We start from the raw sequence: 14,825 nt of genomic DNA on the forward strand, positions 1-14,825 counted from the left end.
TCCACAAGTTATTTGTCCCAGCTATGAAGCATCTTGTGTATTAGTGAAAGTGTGTCTCTGTTGCCTCATAAAAAAATGACTTTATTGCAGACACATAAAAGCAGGAGAGAAAGCTATCAAATCACTGTTTTAGTGTGGGATCACTTCAGCAGACTGATTTTCTGTACATTATACCTACAATTATATTTCAAATAAAAGGATAGTTTGATTCATTTGCTTGAATCACAGGAATAATTCTTTTAAACTTCTTCATTAACAACAAATGAAAAAACAAAGCTGTGACACTGTGTAGATCCCTGCCTGCTGTGATTTTCTTTGGTAAGTGGAAAATTCCACTGTAAAAATCAGACAAATTTAGTATTAACATTTTCTTTAAGCTTTTATGTTATTTTGATTCATATTTCCTTTAAGCAAACACTGTCCTTGAGGCTAACAGTCCTGGGAGCACAAGTTGGGCAGGATAGTACTGGCCACTGTATCTCAGCAACTGATCCAAAATTCGAGCTCTTGGAGGAAAGCAAGTAACTTTAAAATAAGATTTCACTATAATCTGCTAAGAGCAAAATATCTTGGTTTCCTGGGAGCTTCTACATGGGATCAAGCTAGGTCTAAGGAAGTCCAAAGGTTACACAGTGGCCACTGGAATTAGTGTATGATTTTTTCTTTCTTTTCCTAATTCAAACTGAAATTTCAGCCAGGAACTTTAAAAGTGATGCATGTGTCTTAATTTTCCCAATGTCTGGCTTCTTCTATCTTGAAGAATCTTGGTTTTAGAAAATGAATAGCACACTTTCTAACAATGAAAACCCTTACGCCTAAATCGCAATAAATGACCCAAATTAGAGCATTCAGAGTCACTAGTCATTTCAGAAAATCCTGAGAATAAAGTATTGTTTTCTAATAACATTTTTCCCATGACCTACTAAGGCGATTTGCAGTTACTACCTCCTTATCTGTATTATTTTTAGGAAAGTCAATGCCCAGAGAAGAGAATGTATTGGATTAATTATATGTGAAGTTGTCATGGTTTAACCCCAGCCAGCAACTAAGCCCCACACAGCCACTCGCTTGCTCCCTCCACAGTGGGAGGGGGGAGAGAACCAGAAGGGTAAAAGTAAGAAAACTTGTGGGTTGAGATAAGAACAGTTTAATAACAATAATAATAACAGAAACAATAATAATAATGATGATGATAATGATAATAATAATTATTATTATGAAAGGGAAAAGAACAAGAGAGAGAGAGAGGAACGAAACTCAGGAAAAACAAGTGATGGAACTGCTCACCACTCGTCAACTGACGCCCAGCCAGTCCCCGAGCCGGGATCACTGCCCCCCCCGCCAACTCCCCCCACTTTATATACTGGGCATGACGTCATATGGTATGGAATATCCCTTTGGTCAGTTTGGGTCAGCTGTCCTGGCTGTGCTCCCTCCCAGGTTCTTGTGCACCTCCTCGCTGGCAGAGCATGGGAAGCTGAAAAGTCCTTGACTTAGTATAAACACTGCTTAGCAACAACCAAAACATCAGTGTGTTATCATATCATTCTCATGCTAAATCCAAAACACAGCACTATACCAGCTACGAGGGAGAAAATTAACTCTATCCCAGCCAAAACCAGGACAGAAATGTATATTGGGATTTTATTATTTTCTTTCATAGTGGAACTATAATGCCTTCCTATGATTATTAAAGCATAAATGCTCTGAAAAAGTCCCCAAAATGAAAAAAACAGGGCTTAAACTTTATTTCATGTCTAATGCCAAAGCCTGTAGAGTCAGAAAATATGGGGATACCTCTTTTTTGACTGCTTAGAGACTTAGTGGCCTGCTTTTCTTTAATTTTCAGCAGAACGTAAACTTCTAAACTATATGATGTTTGTGGTCTTTTACATTGTATGTTAAGTCAGGATCTATGAACACTTGTGGTTAGTTTCATGAAGTTCATTTGTTAGCCAGTATGAAGTGCAGCACAATTAGGTTATGCTAGCTAAATAAAAGAGCAAAATTTTATTCAAGTATTTTTTTAATAAAAAACATATAAAACTACTCCCTCTCCAGACTTCATTCATGCAAAGAAAACAGTTAATATTTTAGACCCATACCTAATAGGGAAAAAATAATAATTTCTAAATCTGGAATAAGACAAATGCGGATACAATCCTTTGGGGCTTTGTTCCTGTTTCCTGTGTAGAAGCTGTAATTTCTGCAGTATCCTTCCACTTCTTATTGCTTATGTCTAGACATAAATTGACCATAAAACAATATTAATATTGTGCATTGCCCTGGTTAAGCATTTTTGTTTGGCATCAGGGAAGAACTTTGAACATTTTAATGGTACTTTCTGTAGCACAGTAGTCGTGAATGAGTTTATTTTAATGTAGGAATAAATTGGTTACTGAAGGTATTTTTATTATGCATCTCCTTGTAATTTCTGCCAAATAAACAAAATATTCCTCAGATAATTGGCCTATTAGTCTGTCACTTCTAACTATTTTTAATATGCTGAATTAAAGGGCCCATAAATCCTAAATTCTTTATTAGCTTGCTGACTTTGCAGAGTTTGATGGTAAATAAACTGGCACAGCATTAAAAGCTCCTTATTGAAGGAAGACAATATGTCTTTTTGTATCGACTTCTGCATGATTCAATTTTCACTAAGTATCACCATGACCTTTATAACAGCACTGTGAACTTTAAAAGCCAGTTTGCATGTGGTGGTTAACTTTCCCTTGTATAATGTGGTTTTAAATATGATGACCTAGCCTTTCCAGACTTGATAAATGTGCAGTTGATAGTCCAATAACGAAAATAAAAGGTCTTCAAAAATGCTGAGGGCAATAATTAAGCATTTTGAGAAATGGTAAATTTATGGGATTAATTACATGTAAATGATTTTCCGGTTTCATCTGCAAATTATTTCAGGTTTTCTAACTGAATGATGTTTGTTCTGTTTGCATAAAAAAAGGCTTTGAGCCTTTAAGTATAACTTTGAAGTTATAAAGTCTGATAACTAAATCAAACATAAGGTATCTATTTCTACCACCCTAAATGCTGCTTTTGACTCTTTCATTGAACTGATTTCCATGGTATCTGAGTGCTCATCTTCTGCTTCTTCCTCATGCAAATGGTAATGATACATCAGAATGCTGCAACGCTGAGTGGACTTAGTGTGCTCCTGCAGATGTTAAGTGTCAGGACTGATATTTGTATGGAAAGGCAAATCATTATTGAGTGGGCCCAAATTTGGGATCTAGGTGTTCGAAGACACGAGGTGCAAATCTGTTTCCTGTAATCTTCACATTCCACCAGGGACTATTGTGCAGTGTAGACAAAAAATGGTATCACCATCAACGGACTAACTGGATGGTGTTTCACAATCATGTGCAGACCATCTCCACTTCAATTTCACTCTTTAAAATGCTGGATATTTTTTCTGGAGGTCAAAGTTTGATAAAGAAAGCTTAATAATTTGGGCAATAACTCCAGATACATTTTCGATTTTGCATGCTTTTTTTTTTAAACACAGGATGTTTTGGTTTGATTTTAAGTTTTGTTTTAGGTTACTGCTAAGGCACATGACTAAACTGCATTGGCACAGAAAATCTACAAATGGGAGCCAAACTTCATGAGAGAATGCTTCCCTCTTGCACGCTTTGTAAACCCAAACATACGTAAAAATACATGGAGATATTATTTCTGGCTGTGATAGGCAAAGGATGCAGGACAGATGTGTAAGCGGAAGAAATTTCTCTATCTGTACTGCAAATTCTCTTTGCTCTAAGTCTCACATAGTTTGTCAAGGTTTACTTCTTTGAACAGTTGCAGTGCCTGAGGTTTAGCAGTGATGTACAAAGTTTTCTTTACTACTGCGCTTGTGACAATTATACTGGCTAACGTGCACAGTATTTGTTAAATTTGCATGGAATTCAGAACAAATCTCTCTTCCTCAGAAGTAAATTTTCAGAAGGTGATTTTCTTTTCATTCTGCTTTCCTCTTATTCCCTATGAATATGTAGGATTAAAATCAGCCCTGATCTGTGAAATAATAAGGGTCTCTACAGTAGGACTGTGTGATTTATGCCAGGCAATTAAAATCAATTCCTAACCTACACGAGGCACTAAAAACTGAATTGCTCAACACACTGAGCTGTTGAGCACTGTGTGGTAGATTTTATTATACCATAAGTGCTTTACTATACTGTAAAAAGGAGAACGTAATTGCTATATACAAATAATATATTCAATTAGGTAAGGATAATGTTTAATAGAGCTTTTTGTTGGTTTCAGTTACAACTTGTGAGTTCAAAAGAGAAGCTGGAGTTGGGGAATTTCAGGATGCAGAAGGCTCCAAGTACAACATACACTTCAACAATGTAGCACCAAAGCTGTCCTTCAAGGATGCGGTTAGTGTGTGCTTCTGCATTGACTGAAGTGGGATGGCAGTCCTTAATTCATACTGATTCAGTCTGATAACTGGGGCAGCTGGAGGCTGTTACAACTTGTTGAAAGAGTGCTTACTTTTCCCAGCATGCTGCTCCTTAGACACAGTCATGTGAGTCTGTATCCTAAGAGCAGATACAGGAAAGCTTCTAGTTTTTAAGATAAGATGTGAGAACAGCCAAATATAATCACAAATTGTTATGGTGACTGCATCACGCAGGCCTTAAGTATTGTTTTGTTATACCCCTGTGCATCTTAGTGAAGACAGATTTCCCTACTTAACTCTTCTTTGCAGTAGTGCCATAGCAATAGGACTGTGATGGATGCCCCTGATGTACCCTGGGTGTCTCCACACACATTAAGATGACAGATTTCCCAAGGTAAGCATCTGCCAAATCTTTGCTGAGAAGGACCACTGAGAACTGGGCACTGAAATGCCCAGAGGACCTCTTTTTGAGAATTATTTATTCAATACTGGCTAAAACCTGCACAGACAGCACCGAGGAGAGACGAATATCCTTTTTCTTGCCTCTGTTTCCGTTTTATCTCCTTCCTAGCCATCGGTCTTGACAAGCCAGTCAGACTCCCCAGCTTCTTCCTTATTCCAGCATCTCTATGGTGTGAGAACATCTTTCATGCTAAATTTTCAGTATTGCAAAGAGCTAGGTTTTTTTTTTTTAGGAGCTGCCAGGCAGGGGTATTGCCCAGCTAACACCCACCCTGTTTGGTCCTTTAGGATTTCTTTTTCCTCTTGCCTTTCTCATTTCTGGCTTTCACCTTACTGCCTAAGGATTTAACCCTAGTGGATTTGGTAATAATGATGAAAATGAAATAAACCCATTCTTCTGTTTAGGACCCAGTTTTCAATGGGCACTGATGGCATGCTTACACAATTGCATGTGCAATTTATAGCATTTCCTCTGAAAAGACCCAGATACAATAAGATGTGAGGCCAGCTTCCCTTTTTTTCTTTTTTTTTTTTCTTTTTCTAAAAATTTACCTGTTATTTCATTTTTATTGTTCACTGGAGGATATAAAAAAATGCAAAAAGGAGCGTAAAAGTCTCAAAGTTGTTTCTGTGTGCACATGTTTTTTACATAATAGTAAATTATGACAGCTGAGACCCCAGTGTGGCTGATTTATTTTTAAAATCTGCTTTCAGATGAGGATTCAGCACAAAGGAATTGATATATTCATTTTCAATATTCCTCAAATTAAGAACTTTTGCACACCATGGAAATTCATGTGTGTCATGGCCACAAGGTGTAATTCTATTTTATCTCCTTGCCTATTGACAATCCAAAGATGTCCCAGTGATGCTGACGGGGAGCAGTGCCTCTGTTCTAAAAATGGACTCAAGTAGCAGGTCTCTTGCAGCCTTCTTAACCGGGGAATGCCAGACTATGAGCTGGATGGCCCTCGAGCTGCCTGACAGTAAAGGCATTTCATCCCTGGCCATGCAGTGGGGACTGTGTGGTCAAAGTATTCAGCAGAGGAGAATCAAGCACTGAGCAAGAGCTACTCTCTGCCTCCTACCTGGCTCTTCTTATCAAGCCAGTTGGTTTCCAATACATTCTTACTCACTGCCTTTCTCTTCCTCCACAAAAAGACTGGGGCTAAAGCCAAAATTCAGTGAATTCTCCATGCTCTTTTCGAATGGGCACAACAATAATAATGTGTTCAGTGGCAGCAGTGCTGCCTGCCTGTGGTGTTTATGGCAGATACCTGGGCCCTTGGAGAAGACAGGGAGGTTTAAAGAAGAAGGATAGGTTTTTAATCTTGACGAGATTTCTTCTGTGCCACTCTGTCAGTGGTTTCAGGCTTGTGCCCGAACTACAATCCCTGGTGTCACCCACTTGAGGCAATACCAGGGCATTTGTCCTGTTTTATTGGTAGCTATGGCCTGCTCCTTGCAATCATGGCCATGCTGGTTTCTGCTCTCCTGCTATTGTCAATGCCAGAAAACTCCCTTGCAGGTAAGTCTATACCCGCTGTATCGCAGCTTCTGGGAAAGGATGTGCTGAGTGCTCAGGCTTCTCACCACTTCTGCCTGGTCCCCTCTGGCCACTCCACTGAGCCCCATTTTCCACAGGAGTTGTGGGTAGGGAACTGCCTTTTGGGAGCACAGACATCCTGGCTAGGGCTGGTAATGCCAGCAGTAGCACAATGAAGGCCTCTCCAGTGGGTCAGGGAAGCCAAGTGTACATCACTTGCATATGTTTTGTTAAATTTGGCAATATATGAACTGTATCTAATGGGTTCATTTTGACTTGAGCAAAGTGCCTCTGATCTCACAAATCCTTTCCCTTATCCAGGTGCAGGCTTTTGAACACCAGAGCAAGCAGTCTGTAGTTGTCTGTCTTTTAGCTCCTTTCTGCAAAGGCTTTAAAAGGTGCAGCAGGGCTGAGGCTGAGGATGGAGCTCCACACATCCACTACTGAGGGATTGCCTGCTCCAGGCTGGAGAGGGACAGGGACAGGGTCACGTAGGGACCACTTGCTCATAACAACAGGCTGAAATGGGATTCAGAATTATGGTGAGGCAATTCCTCCAGGCAGCTCTGCAAAGGGAGACCAAAGCAGACTCACAAGTCATTACAAAAAAGCCATCGCAGTCCTGTACCTGCTTCTGCCCTGCCTCTCTGCGGTTTTGGGGAGTGGTGCACAGGGACACGCACACCGGGGAAGTGGGAAGCGGGAGGCTGGTACTTTCAGCCTCCATTGCTTCCAGTGTTTAGCAAAAAGCAGTATTTTGTTGGGTACAGACACGAGCAGGAAGATAGGAGCAGGATCAGTCTAAGAGCTGGACCTTGAAAGTGAGCTGCTGGAGTGAAGTGCCATTGGCTCTGTACCTGAACTACCTTTCCTGGAGAATGGAGGGAGGGAAGGAGAGAGAGAGAAGGAGGCACCCCCAAATAGTCTGAGTCTGAATGCAGTCGTAATATAGTTGGCCTACCCACTGCTGGCCTCAGTAAGCTCTCATTTCATTAGGTGAACTTAAAAATCTCTGGAGAGGTCATCACTTTCTCAAACTCTTACTATATATGTATATACATACAGGAGAAATATATATTCCAACAGAATACATATATCCCCAGGGTTTTACAAGAAGGTTACATATTCTTCTCGAAAGGAGAAAATCTGTTCTTTCATGCTGCTGGAAAATATGTTAGCATACAAAAAGTTATTCTTCTCTTAGCGGCCAGGTTGTCTGTGTGAGTTGATGACAGTAAACCTTTGGCTATCTCTATTTCGTAATTACTTCTCTCCACTATTTGCTTTTCTTTGATGAGAAAAGGCTCAGAAAAGTGAATTTACAAGTGTAGTAGCCCAGGGTTTTCTGTGTATATTCCTGAAGAGGGAAGCCAGGATCCCAGGCCTCCATGGGTAAGGGTGGAACATCCAGGGATGAGTCTCTGGCAAGACACTAAGGAGAAGGGGTAGTTTCAGGGAATGGTAAGCACAGAGGGAGTAATCCAAAACTGGATGGTATGAATGAAAATATGCGTGCATATACATCTAGGAAAGAGCTACTATTTGATCTTCCCTGTATCAAAGCCATTATGCTTAAAAATAAGGGACTAATTTCTTATTTAGCACAGAAACTGTCTTTGTACTCATTTATGTCAGTTGACTCCATGCCCTGTGTTTAAAATGCCCCAAGGCTAGCGTAGCTGTTTTCCTAGAGTCATAGAGCAATACACATTTCAGCACCAATTCAACTTAGCTCAAAAAGCTAAAGTAATGCTGGTCTGGAAGCTAATATACCAAATTATATTTTCCCTCCATAGTCAGAGTTAGGTCTGTGGAGTATCAACTGTTTAAACTTAGTGACATTTTAAGTCCACTTGGAAAATAAGAAATATATTTTCTACTTCTGTGAAAGTCATCTGACAAAGAACCTAAGCATTTGGTTCTCTGATGTGAAAACGACAATATTTTGCACAGCTGGAAGGTAATGCTAAATATTTTCCTCTTCTGGACCACTTCTCAGATCTATAGAAATCTCAGTTCTTCTACACAAAGGGAAAAAACTGTCATTCTCATAAAATGTGTCTTGCAAGAATTGTTTCTGGGTTTCTGCAGGGAAAGGGTTGTGCTCTTTTCTGTTTGTACATTCAGATAGAAACTGAAAAATGCTAAGTGTAAGGGAAAGGGGTTAAAAATAAACTTGAAGTACAAAAAAAGTCTAATAAATTGGGTGAGTATGGAAAAATTCTGACAGACTATATAATTAAAAAGCTTTATTTACCTTCTTCTCTGTGACCAGGAGTATAGAAAGCCCAAAGGGAGGAGAAGTGGAATGAAAAACAATATTCTGTTAATAACCCAGCTGGTATAGACAAAGGAAGTGTCTGTGAGAGAGAGCAGAGGGGATGTGGGAGAACACTGCCTGCTGTCTCCGCGTTTCCTAGTGAAAACTTAGCAGAATATTACGCCTATATTCCCCCTAACTCCACATTCTGGGGAGATGCTGTCAGCACTTTTCATGACCCAATGCACTTGGTATCTCGGCCCCAGTAGGTCACTGGTCACAATATGCTTTCGGTGAATGTTTTATCTCCTGGGACAAGCAGAGAACTTGAGTCTTTCATTCCTTTCTTTCATCTCTTTGAGCCATAACCTGTTCCCTGAAGTCATTGTTGTCATGGGGTTTCCTTTTGGTGACCACAAACTGCATTACCAAATTGCACAGGTTTTGCCACCATAAGTAATTCTTTTCTGCAGCCGTTGGAAAGTGCATTACTAACAAGGAGTGTGAACAGGTCAAATAATTTCCTCTTGCTGCTTTTGCGGCCTAGAAGATTTGAAAATGCCAAGGCAGCTCCTTATTCTCAGAAGCACATTCATGTAGTCTGTTGGTTTCTGGTAAGGATTAACTTGGCTTGCTGATATAAGTCCCTTCAGGGAAATATAGATCTAGATCTAAATTCTGATATTGTGTGATTGCCTTACATTTACAACTGGACAGCAGCTTCATCCAGAAGACATGAGGTAGGGGCAGAACTAAGCCACCTGGTAATAGGAGTCTATTATGTCATGCCAATATCCTCAGCATCTTCCTCTTTTTTTCATTCACTGTGAATGTGTGTGGCCTGAACGCTGCCCATCTGTATGGACCTAATGGTGATCAGGATGTGGGGTCGCTATGGGAGGATCTAAGGAAAAGGAGCAAACTGAAAGGCAGCTAGCATGGTTTCACAGACTATGTTGATTTAAACAAACATGTCCATGACATGGAGCTGCTTTAATGCTCAGGGCTTTCATGGGGGAAGATGAGGGTGTGGAAAGGGGGCATAATATGAACATCCATTTCCTCTGATGTTCATCTTACAACCTCTTTAAAAGGGGCACCAAAGTTTGATGGCATTTTCAGCATTCACTCAAATAGATTGAAATGACTTTGAGCCACTCTACTGTAAAATCTCTGCAGGTTTGAAAGGCATGAGGCAGCCCTGCTGAAAGTCAGAAAAAACCAGAGAACAAAGAACAGCTACAATAAATAATAACCCTGTGAAAAAAACCACCAGAAAGACTGAGAGCCTGCCACCATAAACATTATTTTACAGGAAATGACAGTTCCTTAAAAATATTGGGAATAATTCTCTAAGGGAGGGAGAAAAACAACAAACCCTTTTCAATTTTAGAATTGCCAGTGATGTCAAGGCTAAACCATTCCTGTCTTGTGATCTTGACTAGATGGTCTCTGAGTATGAGTGCTGCAAGAATATAAATGTAACTCTTCCTGTAACACTGGATCCAGCAGCCCTGCTCCGAGCACAGCCTGTACAGTGTGACTGCTGATCACGTTAGCAGCTTTTGTGCCTTATTGCAGCAGCTCATCACGGAGAGGCACTGAGCTGTTTGCTTAGGGTTTGGACTCTGTTTTAAAGACACTGCTCCTTCAAACATGCTACCTGCATGCCTTAATGGTTGGCACCTACATTTTGGGTGAGTGTTAGCTGCAGATCTGTGACTGGCTGCATGAGGCAAGTAGGAAGGGGAGTAGAGGGGAGACTCAGAGATATTTGCCCATGTAAACCCTGTCCTCTCCCTTACTAACAAGCCACATTACTGCAGAGGTGATGGATGGCGTGTACCCCTCCTAGATACGCAATGCCTCTCAGGTGATACAGATTTTGCACGGTCAGACAAAAGGACTGCAATTATTTCTGGCCCTGCCCCTTTATCAGTTTGTTTGTTAGACAACAATTCACTTCTAAAAACTGGGCCTAATCCTTAAGTACGCTGTTGGTGGCTTTCTTACACTCAGGTAACAGTCCACACTGGTACCTAGAAGCTCTGCACTAATTTAGAATCATGTGTTCCTCTAAATACTCCAGCCTGTATGCAGGGAAAGTACAAACCAAACATGGTTCATAGGGAATTTACTTCCTATTTTTAGACTGCTTTACAAGTACATTTTTAAGCAAGAGAACTGATGTCCCCCCACAATAGTGGTTTAATAACTATACCAGCCATGAGTTTTAGATTGATAATAGCTGTTTTATTATTAAAAGACGCTGTTGAGTCATTTCACAGCTTTTTGTGCCATTACAAGTTTTGCAATAAGCCATTTGGTTACTGCCTTTGTAATAGCTTTTCATGCAAGGAGGAAGCTTCAAAACAAAGCAAAGACAGGAGAGAATAAGGGAAAACATTTCTCTGAATAGAAACTGAAGTCCATTCCTCTTATCTAGCATGTTTTTATCTGCAGAGGGACATGCATCTTATGTTTAATAAAATAATTTGATCCCAACCAAAGGGTTCCTACCCTCCTCCTTGGGTTTTAGTTCTATACTCTGTTTGCTAATAAACAGAAGCCACTTTGATATGGGTATAGAAGATAGTGAGAGGAGAACAGCCTGGAACATAACCACTGCAAAGCTAATTGTGGGTATTTTGCAAATACATAGAAGAGATTGTAAGAAGGGGAAAGACTTTTTGCTTCCAATGTGTACTTGTAAACGAAAGGGACAGGAGCAGTTAAGGGAAGGGAAAGGAGTAGATTTTCCTGCCTTCTCCCTAGAACCATAAAACTCAACTCTGCCTCCAACTTGTGTGATATTTGAAAGAAGCCATTCTCACTCCATGCTCAGAGTGGTTGAGCCAGACATCTCACTGCAGTTCTGGAGGCACCAGTTCCAGGTCTAGGCCAAATCCTACATCCAGCCTATTCTTCCTCACCAGCCTATGGTGACCATACTTGGTTACTTGTGCTTTGATGTCCACAGGGGCTAGTGGCAGTGTTTAGACTGAGTTACTCTTTTGTGTCTCTTAACTAAAAAAGCCAACATGTTTTTATCAGCTTGGATAAAGTGATCAAGTATAAGGTTTATCCTTATGCCCAACTATGTCCCTCCTTATGGAAATAAAAATATACCATACAATAAGAGTAGCAAAGTTTTGTTTTTTATAGGCATTCCTCCCTCTGACTTTTCTGTTTTCTCTTTCTGGTCCCTGTATTCCAGCAAGAAGAATTTTGCCTCTATTCTGAAGGAAACTTGTAGGAAAGGGACAGAATGTTTCAGCTGAGCTTTAGTCAAAACATCACTGTGTCCTTCATAACCATTCAAGATTTTCCTGATCATGCAGAAGTGAATGCAAATTACATTATGAGATTAATTAATGGGACATTGACCATTAGCAATTTGCAGAAAGTCCATGCAGAGTTTTGCAAAAAAAATATAGTCGTCAGCTTGGTTCCCCAGGTGAAATACACAGTGGATAATGCTATGCCACTGAGCTTAATTTTCCCTTATAAGACAGTTTGCTCTAAATTCAGGAATTCCCTTAATGTCCAAACTAAACTGTATATGTAGCTCTGGGCTGATCAAAAACTGTTGCCCTCCACTGGTGAATTTTTGTTAGCAGATGTGCTGAATTCTCTTTCCAGCTGAGCTGAAATGACCAAGGAAAGGCCAGGAAACAAAGGGCGTGCTTGCACAGCTTAATGTCAGGATAACGATGGAAAACCTTACAATGCAGGATGATACTGTGCATAGGAGCTGGGAAGTCCTGGCAGCCTGCTGCCCTACTGCCCATAAGGGCTTGTAATGGGCATGTAAGCCAGGAATGGCACTCACTGTCATCCCTCTAGTCTTGCTAAGGAGTCAGGGGAGGGAGAGATGAGCATCTTCAGGGAAAAATCCAGCAATCCCAAAACAGGAGCTCAGCTGCCATCTAATTATATGCTCTGGATTGCCCTCTGGAGGTGCCTGCAGCTCTCTGTTAGCTTCATTGGAAGATTGGGCTCCCAAGCTGAGTGGTGAAAATATCTGCAGGGCATTCATACGTAAAACTTATCACAGATCTAATCTTTACCTGTGCCACTTCAATAATCAAATAGGTCACCATGTGAGCAGTGGTTTGTGCAGCAGCACAAGCACTTGGGAAAGTGTAGTGATGCAGATCCTTTGGCCTTGCTGCTGATGCTACATGTGTATTTTGGGGCTGGGAAGCACCTACAGAAGCCCCGTAGGAGTACGACAGATGCAGTGACTTACGCCTGCATTGTTGCTGTTTGTGCCACTTGCAGGCAGATGCCTCATGGATCTGTCACACATGCATTGCCTGGATCCCAGCACACCCTCTGCAGAAGAGGAAAACCCCAAGCAATTGGTTTATAAATCCCACATTGTCAAAGAGCTGCACAACATTTGAACCTGAACCACAGGAGCCCCTTGTGCTCCTCTGAAGATGGACTTGACCCTGCTGTGAATGATAACAAACCATACTCACAAATTGAATCCACTTGCCATATTAAAACATGCATTTCCATTTCTACTGGACAGATCCAACAGTGTATTCCGTTACTACTGTCTTCTTTTCAGGCAGATTTTAGTGATTTTGAGTGCAGAAATATAATTGGAAAAGAAAAATACAGAGTTAACGGAATAACATAGTAAGAACTACCAGGGTAGGTAGAAGTCCTCAATACTTAGCTTAAAGGATCTATTTGCAGAATAGATTCCAAAACCTTTTGTTTATGCTCTCTCTATAATGCATATGGAAAATTTTACATCTCTGGATAATGATAGAAAAGATTCAGAAGCAGTAAAAGGAACTTCCACTAGCTACCATTGTAAAACACTAAAAATAGGGCTGCATCTAAAATTCCGTTGGTTTTTATTTTCTATTTCATGAAACCAGTTTGGGGATGCCCATGTGGGATCCAAAATATTTTCCCTGGTCACATGCCTGCATCAATTGCACATCTAAATCTCAGTTTATACCCCAGACTATAGGAACATATAGAATCATTTAGGTTGGAAAAAGCCTTTAAGATCATCAAGTCCAACTGTTAACCTAGTACTGCCAAGTCCACCACTAAACCATGTCCCTAAGCACCACATCTACACGTCTTTTAAATACCTCCAGGGGTGGTGACTCAACCACTTTCCTGGGCAGCCTCTTCCAATGCTTGATAACCCTTTCCATGAAGAAATTTTTCCTAAAATCTAACCTAAACCTCCCCTGGTACAACTTAAGGCGATTTCCTCTTCTCCTAGAGAGAGGACAATATTTAGATTCTTTGCATTTTTATTTTTTAGTCTACAATGCAATGCTGAATCAAACTGATGTCTGAATGAAGAGGTAGAATTGACCTTTTTTTTAAACAAAAATATTCATTAGGATTCCACCCTGTCCACTCCAGTCATGTGCTGCATAAGTTTTGTATTCCTTTTCCGGTGGCGTTCTTACTTTATGAATGAAAACAGTGTTTTTCTAAGATAAGCTTATCCTCTTGTGCCATGAAACAGATACATTACAAGCAGTGGCATTACAGGTTTCCTCACATTGGCCGATGTGCGTGTCCTTTGCCAGCTTTGACTCCTTGGCTTAGAGCAGAGTTTGCAGCCTATGCCTGTTGTCCAGGTCATGAAGGATGTGAGCAGGAACTAGCTGTCAAGCCCTTGGTGTAACAGGGTTTTTGAGAGATCAGCTTGAAGCTCTCTCCTTAGCTCAGTGACAATTCTTTGGAGCTGCTGAATTTTCAGTGCTAGAGAAATGTCTCTCTGACCGCAGAAAAAGCCCCTGTAAATGAATTAACAGAGTGATTTTTTTTCTTTAGCTGTCAGGCAGCATGCATGACTTTCCCCTTTCACCTCAAAGTGGACTAAATTTCCAACATTATTATCTAATTATAGCACTGGTCCTTGGAATGGAAAATTATTGTTACTTGTTTTTCCATTGTTGGTTGCTCTGGGGACAGATGCCCCTATCCAAATGTGCTAGTTTTAAAAATTATTTTAAAATGTACGCTACTGTATGGAGTAACCCTGCCAGGTATTCTCTCTTTTCCCTGGAGCTATTCATCAGCTGACTTCCTCTCCTACTTCTCCTTGACTCCCTCTTTCTTACCCAAAACAGAAATGAAAC

Source organism: Phalacrocorax aristotelis, chromosome 2 (assembly GCF_949628215.1).
Source record: "Phalacrocorax aristotelis chromosome 2, bGulAri2.1, whole genome shotgun sequence".
Classification (NCBI taxonomy): domain Eukaryota; kingdom Metazoa; phylum Chordata; class Aves; order Suliformes; family Phalacrocoracidae; genus Phalacrocorax; species Phalacrocorax aristotelis.